The 16,284-nt window shown below is 44.6% G+C and overlaps 1 protein-coding gene across 12 annotated transcripts in view; it reads right to left on the reverse strand.

Moving 5' to 3' along the window:
* Positions 1 to 376: 376 nt before the first annotated feature.
* The window catches only part of LOC147702483 (uncharacterized), a 203,202-nt gene continuing 187,294 nt past the window's right edge, over positions 377 to 16,284 (reverse strand). For all 12 annotated transcript variants that reach the window (XM_086931113.1, XM_086931114.1, XM_086931109.1 and 9 more), the window contains one exon: positions 377 to 2,356. The gene's annotated coding sequence lies outside the window, so the exon portion shown is untranslated. The remainder of the gene's footprint in view (positions 2,357 to 16,284) is intronic.

Consider the following 16,284-nt stretch of genomic DNA (forward strand, 5'->3'; position numbering starts at 1 on the left):
AAGGTAAATACTGTGTGGTGGATGGTGGGTCATTTTCCACGCAGTTGCAAACGTTTGGCAGTGCCAGTAGCTTATTGTGACTTGATGGGCTCCCAGCAGCACCACAACAGAAGAAAACATTTCTAGAAATGGGTTACAGCAGCATTGCACAAAGGTCGGTCAGATGGTTCAGTTATTTCTTTTTTAATTAGATTACCTCTGGCAAAGTGCCATTCCAAACAAGTACAATAAAAATAATACAAAACCGCACACTACTATTGCTCTGCAGTGCTGCAAAAAGACAGATAATACACACAAAACACAGAGAAAATATTCAGTGTTACATCACTGAAGTCACTGAGTTTGTGAAAAATCCAAGCCTCACACAAAGAAGAAGTGTATTTTATTTTTTATTTTATTTAATGCGATTTTATATAGCGCAGACATTACCTGAAGGTGTCAGAGCGCTTTACAAAAGAACCAGTTGCGTTACATAAGGTCTATGGATTACATGAGTTACATAAGAGATACAAACAGCAGAAAAAAACATTTGCAAATGTACAAGGTAAAAAGTCACTCAAGGAAGAGATATAAACAGGAAAAAAATGCACATGTACAAGTTGTAAAGACACTCAAGGGAGAGGTACAAACAGATTAAATCTAGAATCACATAGGAATGGTAGTAAGTACAAAGGTCTACTACATATACTAGTGGGTAGAGTTCTTTATATACAAATAGTACGTTCACACAAGAAGAGATATAAACAGGAAAAAAATTGCACATGTACAAGTTGTAAAGTCACTCAAGGAAGAGTACAAACAGATAAACTCTAAAATCACATAGGAATGGTAGTAAGTATGAAGGTCTACTACATACACTAGTGGTTGGAGTTCTAAATATACAAATAGTAAGTTCACACATGATTGCATTTTAACAGCGATTAGGCTTGGACAATTATATAACACATATTTACATATACATATATTTAAGGCAGTCCAACAAAAAGAGAGAAACAATTGAGGGTCACACGAGTACACACGGCCTGGGGAAGAAGCAGATCGCAGCACTGCCAAACTCTGACATGCTACTGAGCAAACAAAAGTAACACACACAGTGGGTCGGGAATATAATGTGTCATCTGTGGAGAGCTGGAAAGGGTTGGTCTCAGGCGAAACCTGAAGAAACCTGTAAAGCAAAGTTACACAGAAGGAAGTTTACAATGTAAACAGAGCCAGATCAGCACGGCAAGGAAGCTAAATAAAACCAGGGCAGCCTTTTTTCAGCCTATGAAGGAAAGACAATGGACTGAGCACGGCGGCTGTGCACACATTCTTCTTGAAGGCTGGCTGTGTAATGTGGTTTCATATTGCCTTCAAAAGTTCTGATGACATCAGAAACCACAGCGCTAAATACTGAGTGGTTTGGAAAGGTGACAAGAATCTCTAGATTGGTATGCAGAACTGTATTACGTTACCCTTTATTTTTGGGCCAGCTAGCCTGAAAAATATGTTTTTCAAATCAGGGAACTGTTTACTGAAAACATCTAATGAAATACAAAACTGTACTGTTTAATTGTCTACAGAAACAAAGGTGAGAAAAGTGATCATGCAGTTAATAATCTAGAATGTTAGAATAAGCACCCTTTCCTTTGTTTATAAAAACATTTTATCTATAGAAGGGAGAGATAGTGGAAGCTGTTCTGTGCAGGGTGCAGCAAATCATGGGCATGGATTAGAATGCCTAGGTTCAGAAACCTATATTTCACGGGGAACCATGACCCGTTAAATAGTCTCATATTTCAAAGTATGTGAATTATACATTTTTATACCACTTTATTTTGTGCAATAATGGATCCCAAACAATATTCGAGATATGCATTCCCACATCTTACTGACTGCTGTGATAATAGGGAATCTATTGCATTTCGCAGGTATTCGGACTGCAGAAGCCTAATTTGGTCAGGCGGCGGGCTTGCGTGGTGTCGGAACTATCACATTCTCACATGGCTCTTACAGGCTGGCAGGACTGGGGTTGAGTCAGTCACATGTAAGGCTTCCTTAAATGCCACACCAGACCCTCTGCCGCCATATAAGGAAATCTCTCTTGGTTGCTGCTGTAGGTCTTGTGGTCTGTAGGGTGCACAGCGATAGAGAGAGAGGCATTGCAGCGCATGAGTCATACTTAGACCTACTGCTAGCGAAGATGGAAAGGTGGCCGGTGGTGCCCACTTGTTAATGCAGTACTTGTTGAAGTATACTAGCAGTCATCCTGTCAAACCACGAAGACACAATGCCAGGAGTTGAACTGGTGAGTTGAACGGGGAATCCAGTGGTTCCTGGGGGTCAAGGGTACCGACATGACCTGGCAGGACTTCAGCTGTAAAACAGTAAGAGAGTTACAAAGGCCACAATAGGACAGGCACATGACAGTTCAGGTGGCACCAATCTTCAACTAATGTCTAAGACGCATTCTTTTAAACAAATAAGGTAAACATACAACAATTCAGACTATACTGTTTTGGCTGTTGTTCTTCTTTGACCTTGAAATTGAGGTCAGAAGGCACTTGTTCCAAACAGATGTGGCATCAAGTGCCTTGTTGATGTCAATATCTGAGTGACTTGACAATGTCACAGGTACTTGGAAAGATAAGGACAGACGACATCTGCGTCAAAGGCAGACATGCCTGCTTGCCTGAAAGAAATGTAAATGTGCGCAGCTCGTTAATTTGCAATTGTAAAGGGTGCTTGGAAGCTGGTATTGGCTTTAATTGATGCAATCACTTGAAGTTTCCTGATAACACAGATTTATTCTTTTTGAGTGGTAGTGCTAGGGACTCACCAGCTAAGATGTGAAGTGCATGTTTTTAAAGGGCATTTATATATAAATAATGCCCTGCATACAGTCGATGTATTACTAAAATCTATATTATTGAAGCACCTTTTTATTCTAAACCTTTTTGCAGATTTTGTAGCAACCAATCTTATAATGGGTGTGATGTAAGTTTAAAACAATGACTTACATATTCAAAGTGCTTCCTGTCACAGGCTGGGACCTGGCAGGACTGAAAATAAACAAGTCGCTATTCTCCACTGCACCAACCAAGATTCAATGTTGTGGCTCTCTGGTTACAGAAACAGATCTCTACAGAGCATTAACTAATAAAGGTTTCATAATGTATATAGTACATTTCCCACTGATTAAGTTAACTTGTATTTATTTTTCATTTAAGCTGCACGTTATTTTAGATGTACTTACAAGGAGGTGAAAGACGAAAAACCTTACAGAATATTAAAACATTTTTAGCAACACCTTTGCTCACCATGCTCACAGAACCCACCCACATTGCATGCAGCATCACAGTTCCCATACTGTTTTTATGCACTTCGACCGCTACTTGCAAATGAGGATAAAACCGCCAGGTTTGGAATCCCATAACCTAAGAGACTTACGGTGAATTCAAATCTCCGAAGAAGCCTGTTGTGGGTGGTTGTATGTTCTTACAACGAACTCCGTTGTAACGCATGCCTTTACCACGCATGCGTTACTACGGAATGGTATTTTCACGCGTATCCTTCTCCACATATTTTTTCGTGGTGACGTCATACGTAGGAAAAGAGAAACGGCTGTTTCCTTCCTCTGCGACGCTGATTGCCTGCACATCTCGTCTAATGGTTAGTGTTTTTTTTTTGGGGGGGGGGGAGACCCCCCAACCCCCCTTTTTTTATTTTTACCCTTTCCCACACATGCCTTTACTACGTACCTCGTAGTAAACGTATGCGTGGTAAAGGCTGTCGTTGTAACCACGCATGCGTTGTAATGCATGCGTGGTTAAGGTTTTCGTTAAAACGGCCTCGTTGTAGTGGCCGTTTCCCGTTGTGGGTGCCTACTGTTCTCCTAGTAGCCCCCCAGAGCCACATGAGCAAGTTGATGAAGGAAGTGTTGTGTGAGATTAGTATATGAGGGAGGACGTGTGCTGGACTGTCAACCCTCTCTTCCCCTCCTTAGATAGCATGTTGATGGTGCTGCTGACTTGGTGACTTTGCCTTTGAACTATTTGGACTCACAATGGCTTTCTACGTTTTAGTCTACAAATGCACCTTCAGTGCGGATTTCTCCTTTTTACGGCCACAGTGCTCCTGCCCCTTCATGGTGCACCGAGGTCATGGTTGCCAAAGGTGCCACGGAAGCCCAAGTCTTTGCGACCCTAGTGGCTCCCTGCCCAGCCAACACTGCTCTTTGCCGGCTTAGGGCCTGGAAGTCTTTCTCCATGGGAGAGTTCCTGCTGCGACCCTCCTTCTGGCTCACTCTGTACGCGAGGAGCAATAGCCCATGCAAAACAGTGTTCTGGGGCTCTTGGATTGATGACTTCCTGGGAGCTTCACGGATGGAGTGCAGTACCGCTCATGGGGTCTTCAGTCCTTGGGTACTTGGGATCAGGGGACACAAAAGAATGCAGGATCACACCAGTACTAGCTTCTTCTGGAATTGGTCTCTAGACCACTGGGGGACCTTGGGACAATCCGAATGAGAATGGGCACCACACAACTTTCTCCCCGGGACCTTTGTCCTTCTCAGATAGTATTGTAATTTGAGAAGGCGCTTTGTGCCGATTAATTGATCACCTGAGGGACCACGCTTGCACAAGCTCCCTGGGAGAATGTCTTAGCAAGGGTTCACTTTTGTGTCCCAGCAGCGCTTAGCGGCCCATTGGACCGGTTACAACAAAGGCACTTTTCTCTGGTCCCTCTGGACTAATTTAGTGATCCTTGGCTCTTTTGTGTTCCTTCATGGTGGGCTTCTGCCACCCAGGGGTGTTTATTTCAGGACCCATTGCTTCTAAAGGTTTGCGGTGTTCCTTTTTCGGTTTTTCTCACTGCTCTCCCTCTGATGAGTGAGAGCCGGCGTGTTTGGGGATGGGTGGGGCCAGGCCACGGGACGGGGGTGAAGTGAAGTGCCCTACTAACTGTGCATGTCTGGCTGTCCGTCTTAGGCCGGCCAAACTGACATGTGCAGTTAGGTTTCTCCAACCTGGCTGTATTGTACAGCTGTATTGGAGAAACAGCACAGACTCCCTGTCCTGAGCGGACTGGCTGCTAAGGCCAATCACTGCGCTGCTCTCAGGCAGCATAAGAGCAGCATGGGATTAGATGGGGAGTCTGCTGCTGTCCCAGTGTCTGCTGCGACCTGGAAGCAGAGGAGCTCCGAGGGGCGAGGCGGCAAAAGCAGCATAAGATTTCTGTTTGTTATTCTTTTCCCACTGCACTTCCGTGCACTCCTTCCACCCGCCGAACCACTGTTAATATGCATTGGCCGCCACTGGCTAAAAGATTAAGAGAGGAAGGATAAAGTGCTTGGTACAGCTATAGATCGTGCAGCGAAATTAGTTTGTGGTAAGAGTAGGACCCACATGGCTAGCTCTATGACCCTGGTTCTAGTTACAACCTAATGAAGACATGAGAAAGTCTAGGCCAACCGTCTCTGTTGGTTTTAGTTTTTACTTGGGTACAGCTGTTAGACTGGCCTATGGGCGGGGTTCAGTCTCACTGTCCAACTATGAAGGGCCTGTTAGCGCTTGCCAAGAAATCTGATAAAGAGACAGTTCAAGATGGTGTCTTCAGGATTTAGACAGATAATTGACTGACTCCACCTTGCCTTGCCTTGCTTGTTTAAGGTGTGGGCAAACGTAGACCAGGTTGATTAGATATTGTCTGGGTGCCCCACAAAGATGACAGAAGATTCCGTCATTCCTGTGCCAGCATGTTCTTTGCCGGTGATGGCAGTGAGCCCAAATGGAGAATGAGAAATTTCTGTTTCAGAGGAGGTTGTTTCAAAATAGATTGCCGGTTTCAATAATTTGTATTTGTTGACCTGCATCCAGGCGTGACATCTTTTAGCCAGTGTTGATTTATCTTGTAGCAAGGACATTTTCTGCATGCCTTTTTTGAGTATTTTTTGAAGGTCACATGCAGTAGTAATTGATTCCATAGGACTTGAGCCAGCATTATATCTATTGTGCTGGCTAGGAAAGATTTCAAAGGCAATGAAGAAGGGCCTGCAATTATTGTCCAGAGTATTTTATTAATGGAGTTTTCATTGGAGTGTTTCAATATATAACAACATCTAATGAGAGCACACTGCCTGGATACTGTTAGATTTGTGAGACTGATTTCCAGTCGGATTTGTGCAGGTGATGCGTTTTTTGGAACCTTGAAAGCTTGTTTGTACGTTTTGATGACTATTCCATCAAGCAGGGAGGAGTCCCAACCTCACAGAACCTCACTGCCTTAATTGAGAGCAGGAAGAAGCTTTGTTGCCATGACAGGTAGCAATAGTTGGAGTGTTGGTCTTTTTAGGGTGTTATAAAGGGTGTGAAAAGCTGTTATTACTAACTGTTTGTGGCAAGTTGCTCACTGTTCCTTTAACCTTCAGAATGTTTTCCATGGAATTCCTATTGTGTCATGCTATGTTCTACTCTGGTCACGGCAGTTGCTTCTTATTTCCTGGCCGTGCAGCTCCTCCTGCCATGGACTCCTTATTGTTTATATGCTTGTTTGATTTATTCTGATAAACCCCTCTGGATTTAAAGTGACGCCTCTGCGAGTTCCTGTTTCCTCCCACTACATTTTGGTACTAGGGGTGGGGTGGACTCACTTTCGGCACACTGCGCTACTCGACGTTACTGCTGGAGAACACCGGTCCGTTCGCAGCACGTATTTCTACTTTACAACCCTTCACGTTTAGAAAACATTTTCCACATGGAATATTTGGTGCCTTTTATGAGGTGGGTCATTTTGTTTTACTTCTACACATTTTCAAATAATCACAGGCTGCACAGTCTCCGCGCTCGCTTTCACCTTTGTCATATTGGATTCCTCAAGCCTGGGAGTTCCGACCTCTACTCCTACATTCTTCCAATTCGCCGGACGTCACTTCAACACGAAGGAAGTCCTGCTTGGCATTTTGGGAAGCGTCTTGCCGTCACACCCACGGTGGCCACCTTGGGTGAGGCTTGAAGAGGATTTTCCTCCGACTAACGGCTTCTTCTTTTGGTGCGTCGCTACAGTCGGTGATTTGCACACCATCGGCACATTTTTAGCATGTTTCCACCCCACTAACCTGTTTTAACCAACACCACGTGTCGCGTGTAATGTTTTGTAAGAGCAACATCCGCGCGTTCTGATGTGAGCATGTCCATGAGTGAAGATTCAACCCATTTTGCATCTGGCAAGTTATGCTTGAATTGTTAACAGACATATCCTGCCTCCCTAAAGCCCACAAGCTATGTGCCATATACGCCAGCCAAGGGATCTGTAGAAGCTTGTCTAATTGCAAGCTGTCTTGCAAGATCAGTCTACTGAAGCCCAACTCCACCTTTGTCCAGATCGTGTTCCAGTTTTAATGGGTTAAGGTGAAGCCAATCAGCAAAGTGATCCATACCTAGTTCTTTGTGTACGATTTCGTAAGGTGTACTTTGACAAAAGCTCAGGAGACACCTTAAAAATGTATTGTCTGCCACTTGAAGTGGAGTAACCTGGACGTATCCCCAGATTCCGCTACCAACGCTCACTACGGGGATACATTTAGCCCTATAAATTGCCAGAACCGATTGGACATGGGTGCGCCCCAATATCGCCCTATTGAAGGAGGAAACATTTTGAATAATGAGCGAGTGCCAATTGAGCTTAGAATCCAATTGAATCCCCAGATACTTGAACTTGTCCACCCTTCTAATGTATTGGCCATCTATTACATATTTAATTGTTTTTATTTTTGATGGGCCAAAGTTCATGACATGGGATTTAGAAAAATTAGTGGATAAGTCAAGGTTATTCATAAAATTAATAAAAAGAGAAAAAAGCTTGTTCAGGCTTTTAGCAGTGCGGGCCATTAATACTGGGTCGTGCGCATATAGTAAGGCGGGAATGGGACGACCACCTACTCTGGGGATGTCAACACCTGTGACAGTCAAGACCTGCTCTAAGCTGTTGATATAAAATATAAATAGAAAAGGAGCTAAAATGCAACCCTGCTGCACACCTCGCTGGAGTTTAAAGTGCTCAGTGCATTCCCCATTGGGACTAAACCTGACACTGGCGGAGAGGCCATTGTGCAAATCACGCAAAAAATTAATTAAAACTATATCGACGTCCATCTGTTCCATCATTGATTAGAGCTTAGAGCGGTTACCATTATCAAAAGCTGTGCTGAGATCCATGAAGGCCAGATGGATGGCCCCCTACTTGGCCTTGGTGTACTTGCAGGTTAAAAGATAGAGATTCAGGGTCTGGTCTATTGTTCTCCGGCCAGGGCGTAACCTATACTGGAGGTCAGACAAGAAGTCTTGCGCCTCGGCCCAGTCCGTAAGGCGATTTAATAGGATCCTACCAATAATTTTCACCTCCGAATCTATGAGGGAAATGGGTCTAAAACAGGCCGGGTCTGATCTATTGTCCTTTTTGAAAACAGGGTGTAGGAAAGTAGGATCTGCTTCTTTTGGCTACCTCCACTTTTTGCTTCATGTAATACTGTTTTTGACTAGTCTGACTGGGATCCTGCTAATCAGGACCCCAGTCTATCTGCTTTCTCCCTAAAATGTTATGCCATGTACTTAGGTACACTCCAGATTGGATACTGGGGTACCTGTGTCAGTCCCTAGTACATGGTACCCATGTACCCAGGGCATAGGTACCCCAGAGGCCTCCCATGGGCAGAAGGATGTGTATTGCCACCCATGAGAGGTCATGCAAAATGGAACTAAAGGCCTGCCACTGCAGCCAGTGTAAGATGGTGCATACACCTCTTACTTTAGATATAGGTTTCCTATATCTAAGGGTCACTGCACTTAAAATCTATGTCACCTCTATAGCAGGCCTTATCAATTCTGAAGGCAGGGTGCTTGGTTCAAATTGAGAGGGTGCCCTTGCATGAGCAGGACACCCTTGCAGCCTACGGAGTCCATTCTCCCGGGTTGTCAGTATATCAGCCATTATCGACATATAGAGTGGCACAATTTTGGGTGATATTAATATACATTTTGATGACTTGTATTCCACCTTTACATTGTATCTTATTGAAGGTCTGGAAACGTTTCAATTTAAGCAAAGAGTGTATAGCCCCACCCATAATCAAGGTCATCTGCTTAACCCCATATTCTCTAATCTACAGGACCTTGTGGAGGATGATCCCATCCTGGTTCCCTGGTCAGATCATTTCCTATTACCAATTACTTGGACCCCACGGGACTCCCTCTTGCCTTTTGCCAGAACTAAATAAATGTGGTCGCATCTGGTCTAAAGACCTTTGGAAATTTGGGCAACTGAGTTAAAAAACACGACTCTTACACCTCATCCAAACATTATCATCACTAATGACAATTTTAATAGTTGGCTTGAATCTTCACTGGACTTAGTCCTCCCCAGGAAAGAATTCCACCATCGAGTAGGAATCAATAAAAAAGCCTGGTATTCCCATAAACTCAGGCAACTTAAACAAACATGTAAACAATGTGAGAGGAAATGGAGAAAAGATTTTGTGGTTATCAGCAAAGCCAAATACAGAGAGGTAATAAAACTCTATAAAAAGGAAATGAAGGTCACTCAAGGGAGTTTTTATCAGGATAATATTGTTTAAGCGGCCAATTCCCCCCGGGAAATTTTTTCAATTGCTAAATCCCTCATCACACTTCCCAGTCCCCCCACTGCTTCCGATAGAGCCCAGCGGCGGTGTGATGAAATAGCTGAATTCTTTTCTGCCAAATTCCAAAACATCTATAGGACTTTTTTTACAAACTAATTCCACAACTGATCTTGTAACTCCGAAACAGCAAGCCTGGCTGGAAGAGTTTCCTCTTCTGACTTTACCTACCCTGCAGGAACTTCTGATGCAATTAAAATCGTGCTCCCCCGCAGACCCTGCTCCTCCGACTATTTTAAATCAGGTCTCTGAAAAAGTATCTCTGGTTATTCGGGGTGTGATAAACACTTCTCTCCTAAGATGACTGGTGCCTGCACTCTGGAAATAGGCAAGGGCCAAAGCACTTTTGAAAAAGACAAATCTTGACCCTGAGGATTGGGCTAATTATCGGCCCATCTCTCTGTTGCCAGGAATCAGCAAAGTACCTGAAAAACATGTTAACTCTGTACTGTCAGCATTTTTGAAAAATAACAATTGCCTTCATTCCACACAGACAGGCTTCAGATGCCAACAGGGCACGGAGACTGCTCTCATTGCCGTGATAGAGGAGTCTAGGAAAATTTTGTGCGATGGAGGCTGCGCTGTTCTTATTTTGTTAGATCTCAGCGCAGCCTTCGACACTGTTAATCACCAACTAATGGTCCAAAGATTCAGGGAGGTGGGTGTGGCTGGAATCCCACTGAACTGGCTTCAGTCTTTCCTTAAAAATAGACTTTTTTCAGTCTATGAAGATGATGCTGGTTCAAAGCAGATTCCTTTGAGGTGTGGAGTCACCCAGGGATCTTCCTTGAGTCCTACCATGTTTAACATCTACATGAGTTCTCTAGCAGAAATGGTGCGTCCATGGGGGACACAGATCATCACTAACGCTGACGACCCCCAACTGGCGGTATCCCTCAGCCAGCAGGACAAATCTGACCCTGGTCTAACCTTATGTCTCGGGAAGATTTCTGAGTGGATGGACAAGTAATTTTTAAAATTGAATGGAGCAAAGACAGAACGCATGCTCCTTGGTCATCTGCCCCCGCTAATATAGACTTTCTGTGGCCCAGCTGCCTAGGCCACCCACCTGCTCCAAAAAAACAGATCAAGAGTTTGGGAGTCTGTCTTGACTGCAATTTGGACTTTAAAGAACAAGCTCGCAAAGTTGCAGCCAATTGCTATGGACTCCTTAGGATGATAAGAAAGATTCTCCCTCTCCTTCCTTTTGTCTCTAGACGATTATTAGCCTCGGCACTGATACTCTCTCGGCTGGATTATGCGAATGCAGTCTATCTGGGAGCGCCACAGGGCACTACTAAGAGACTGCAAATTGTTCAGAACTGTGCAACCCGCCTATAATGAACATTCCCAAACGTAATTCAGCCAAACCAGCCCTAACTATTTTGCACTGGCTTCCCATCCACGAAAGAATTAGATTCAAGGCAATGTGCATTGTTCATAAAGCTATTTTGGAGAAAGCTTCCCCATTGATTCACTCTATGGTGCAACTTTACCTCCCCAATAGGTCTTTGAGATCCAACAATAAACGTTTACTCGCAGTTCCCATGATCAAGCGTTTACGAACTGGAGGTCAGTGGTTTTCATACAATGCAGCCAAGTTTTGGAACTGGCTACCCGATCATATACGTCTGGAATCCAATCATCTTAATTTCAGAAAACAGCTTAAAACTTTTCTTTTTCCGTGATCTGTTCTTAGTTTATTAGGTGCCACATTAAGTGCTGGGATGCCCTTGGGTAGCCATGCGCTATATAAATGTGTATTCATTCATTCAGTCATTCATTATGCGACCGCGTGATGACAAACTCTAAAACGGCTGAAAGTAACCCTATTGTGTTTGGATTCAAACATTGTGGAATCATACCTCCCACACTGGTAACCGCTGTGGGAGGTATGATTCCACCCCTCGGAAATGAGCTTTGTGAGGTCTCTGGTGTTCCCGGTACCAGCCTTCTAGTCCCGGGCAGCCCAAAAGGGCATATACACCTCTTACGTTAGATATAGGTTTCCTATATCTAAGGGTCACTGCACTTAAAACCTAAAAGTCACCCCTTATTGCAGGCCTTATCAATCCTGAAGGCAGGGTGCTTGGTTCAAAGTGAGAGGGTGCCCCTGCATGAGCGGGACACCCCTACAGCCTACAGAGTCAATTGTCCCGGGTTGTCAGTGTAACCCTATCGTGTTTGGTGTTAAACATTGTGGAATCATACCACCACACCGGTAACTGGTGTGGGAGGTATGATTCCACCCCTCAGAAACAAGCTTTGTGAGGTCCCTGGTGTTCCCAGTACCAGCCTTCTAGTCCCGGGCAGCCCAAAAGGGTTGCTGCCGACCAGAGACACATTTCTGCTCTCCTGGTGCTAAGCCAAGCTCGGGCAAGGGAAGGCAGAACAATAGGCATCCTGTCAAAGGGGAGGTGTGACCGCCTCCCAGACAGGATTTAGTGTATTAGGCCTGGGTGGGTGCACTTGCCAGTGACTGAAATTCTGCATGAGTGGCCCTGTGCATAGTCCAGTTCAAACCAGTCCCGGGGGCGTTGGCTCCTGCTCTGGCGCGAAACTGGACAAAGGACATGGGAGTAACCTCACCTCTGCCCAGACCCTGCCCTGGGAGGGTGCCCTGAATCTATCCAATCCTCTCCTGTGGGTACAAAAGGGCATACCTGGCTGTAGGACCCTAGATTCGAAGTGGACAAGATTCTGAAACAGAAACCACTGAACTTCGACTGTCTGGACATTCTTGACTTCGCTAGACTTCGTTTGGGCCCGATTCGTTTCCCTCTCAGTTTGAAGCATCGTTTGTGCCCATGCACCATACAGGCTCTGTGCAGGACCTGTGGAGCATCAAGGACAACTGAAGTTATCTCCCTTGGAGTGAAGGAGTCACTCCCCTGCAACCGCAGGCACCACATCACAATTTACTGGTCTGCTGCTCCTGAGCTCCTACGGACTCTGAAGGCTTCAGCAACACAGGAGGTGGGTTTACAAATCCCTCAAGGTCAGAGCTGCCCTCTCACCAACAATTCCTCATGGGGCTGCAATACCTGTACCTCGGTGCATCGCGTACTTTTGCAAGTGCATATGCTTGTTGGCATTTCCAAAACAAGTGCACTGGGCTCTGAGTAGCCCCAACCTTTGGCACTATTTCCTCCAAAGAACTCTGGCCTCCTCACACCAAGTGCTCAGTGGGTTGCTGCTTTGTGAAACTGCTTGAGGTCCCCTCGTGACTCCTGTGCCTCCAGCCTGTGGATCCTTTTGAGGGTCAACACTGCTTTTCTTGGGATCCCCTGATTGCTCCAGGCTTGCCCTGACTCCACTGTGTTTGGTGAGTCTTCTGGACCTGGCTGGTCCGAACCGTAACATTTCTTAATCTTCTTCGTGGGTTACCGCTGCCAAGGCTTGTTGGTGCTCCAGATGGACATCGACCCCTCAGCACTCGACCTTCTTTGTGGGACAGCTCAGATCAAGCTCCTAGTTGTTCTCGACATCTCCTAGTCCCTGTGGCGGCAGAGTCAAGCACCCCCTCTTCACACCTGAAGCACTCAACATCGGTGGGAATTCGTCTACCGAGACCCTGGTCAGTCCTGAGTGACCCAAACTCTGCCCCCTCTACTTTCAGGTACTCTTCATAAAGAACCCCCCTTTGGATTCCGACACTTTCCTTCTTCCCTGCAGTGGCTCTTCTTGAAAGTCCTCCATTGAGTTTGACTGCGGTTTCCGATACCACTTCGACCCTATGCACCCGGCTTCCCTGGGATAGCTAACTGTGGTACTACGGTATCCATTGGTGGGGAGGCTTTCCAACCTCCTAAGTTCCACTGGGTTTCTTCGAAGTCCACCTTGAAGGGTCCTTAAACTTTAAAACTGCAACCGAAACTCTCCCATAGAAATGTACGGAACACGCGGTCGTGTTCCCACACTGCACCCATCCTCCATGGGGTCCCTACTTACTCACCTTGGGTGGTTCCTTGGGGTCTCAGGGATTCTACATCCTCTAGACACTGTCTTGACTCGAGAGGTCGCTCTTATACCACTATTTTAGTATATGGTTTGGTCTCCCCCTGTGTATTAGTGCTATTTACGATTGTTTCTGTGCTACAGTATTGTGTGCTTTGTGTTTATCTGCGTGTAGCAGATACTGTTAAGAATTTAGAGTGTGTTATAATAATAAATACATATTTTTATAACTACTGTGTGGTTCTCCTTTCATTTAACCAATACAATAAGGTTGCATTCTGGTGAAACAAGCTGCTTATCATTCCTTCAAGACTAAGCCTGTAGCCTGCTCTCCACAGCTACCACTTGGATGGCTTTCTAAGGTTATCTTTGACCTCTTAAATCACCATAAGAGTTGTTTGGACTGGTACAAGGTGCCCATTTTAATTAGTGGATAGCATATACCAGGCCAACTTCTCACACAGGGACTATTATTGATAGGGATCATGTAGAGGGAAGATGACTAGATACAGCAGAGTTTAAGTGCAGTGTCAGCATCGGGGCCCACAAGTCTATACAATTCTTGTATAGGTCACCAGGTACCCCATCAGGCACTGGTGCCCTAATTAAAGGCAACTAGGAAATAGCAACTCCGCCCTCTGAGAGGCTAAAGGTTAAGTTATGTTCTGTCCGGGGGCCTTCTACAGGCTCCGGCTCTCCTTCAAGACTATAAATGGCCCTAAAATGGTCCGTCCAGGCCTGAGATGGAATAGTACATGCCTGCCTGGTAAGATGGTCTTCATAAAAAAGGGGCGAGTTGATGACATCCCAGAAGGATGCGCTATTGCGCTTCTGGGTTGGGCTTTGCTATCTTTACAGGCTTTCTTAAAGGCCCCCCTGGCCTTCCTAACTTTTTCCTGACAACGGGGCTTAGCATGCAAGAGATTCCAGATGTCCTAATGGGATCTGGAGCATTGCCTGTCGAACCATCAAACCACACATGTGGCCAACGGAGAGACGATTCTGAAGAGTGTCGACTTAATAAACCTACAAATATTATTAAATGATGCCAGGATCCTCTGTAGTGGCTCTGCAACTGACAGAGAGGTTTAAAAATCAGTATGAAACACGGCAATCAATTTTGAACAAAGGCCGGTGGAACAATGCTGGCCCACTTTATCCTTCGTCCCAGATCAGCCAGTGTGGTGGGTGCCTGGTAAGCGGATGTAGGGCTCACCATTTTATTATCCCAATAAAATGAGGCCATTAACGGGTTATGGTCACTCAGACGATTTTGAAAAACCTCAAAATCTAAGAGTGTGACTGACAGACAACCAGAGACAAATATATAATCAATCACTCTACAATGCCCTCCACCCTTAAAGGTAGGCTTGTGTGCCTCCACGGGATCATGTTTGCTCTTCAATAAGTTTACCAAATTAAACTCAGGAGTAAGGCTATTTGGCACTTCACCTTGACGTGTGTGTTTAAAATGTGCCTGTGTTGCAAATGGCTCCTCAAAATCAGATACCTTGTAGTTAAAACAGTAGCGGCACGGTTGCAGGTTAAAATCTCACACCAACATATTTAAAGTAAAAGGGGATCTGACAGAAAAAAAAATCATCCATAAAACTTTTAAGACTAGCCATTGCTTCCATCTCATCATGTGTCTATGAGTCATTGAAGACCACCCTTAGTTATACTGCAAAGAAATATATCATCTGCAAGCAACAGGAGGCTACGGCTAGGTGGTCCCAGGCTTGGACGATAACAGTTGGATACATCAAGAACTTTGCTTAAGTCTGCTAGGAAAAGATTAAAAAGAAATGGTGGAAGTACGCACTCCGGATTGAGGCTGTGATGAGTCATTATTTTTCTCGCGACTCAAGTTCCATTTCTAATTTTAATCAGGTGTTTGTAGAAAGCTATTGAATTCCTCTCAGAAGAGGTTTATGAATATCCCATTTTATAAGCTTTGACCATAGTTTTCCATGGTCGACATAGTTGAAAGCCGTATTAAAGTTGACAAAACATAGATGGACAGATTGCTTTGATTGGGCCTTTTATCCCCTTTTGGTTTCGGGGGCTTCCTTCTGTGCGGCAGATACATTTGGGCCAACCCCTTATAGGAAACCTAGATTACTAGAATAATTTGGCTTTCCAGCTGTTGTTATGCTGCGTTGTTGTAGGTCGTCTTTTTTTCCAGTGTGTATTCATAATTTGCTCGATGATTCCTCATTTGTATTTGTAGCGTAGGCAATTGGCATGTGGATCTTAGTGATAGAAACTGTAGTTGTGTCTGGACAGGTCTTGTAGCCATTAGCCACAACTTTGTTCTCAGGCCCCTTAATGGGCCAGATAGCATTTGTTATTGGCTGGGCCCTTTGTTTCTATCATAATTCAGAATTACAAAAAAAGTTCTACATTTGTGCTTTGCTAACTGGAGATATATCTTGAAATATTTGTACAGTTAATTTACAGGAATTTACATTTTGTTGTTTAATAGAAAAAAATTCTTACACCCTTTGCTTTCATACTCCCTGCATGCCAGCAAGACGCTCAGATAGATCACATAGTAAATTTTACCAAACTTTCTCAATTTGTAGTGAGAGAAAGAAAAGTAAACACTAGTCTCAATGTTAAAAGAAAAAAACAGCAATTTATCTGAGGACGTT

This window comes from Lissotriton vulgaris, chromosome 7, assembly GCF_964263255.1.
Source record: "Lissotriton vulgaris chromosome 7, aLisVul1.2, whole genome shotgun sequence".
Classification (NCBI taxonomy): domain Eukaryota; kingdom Metazoa; phylum Chordata; class Amphibia; order Caudata; family Salamandridae; genus Lissotriton; species Lissotriton vulgaris.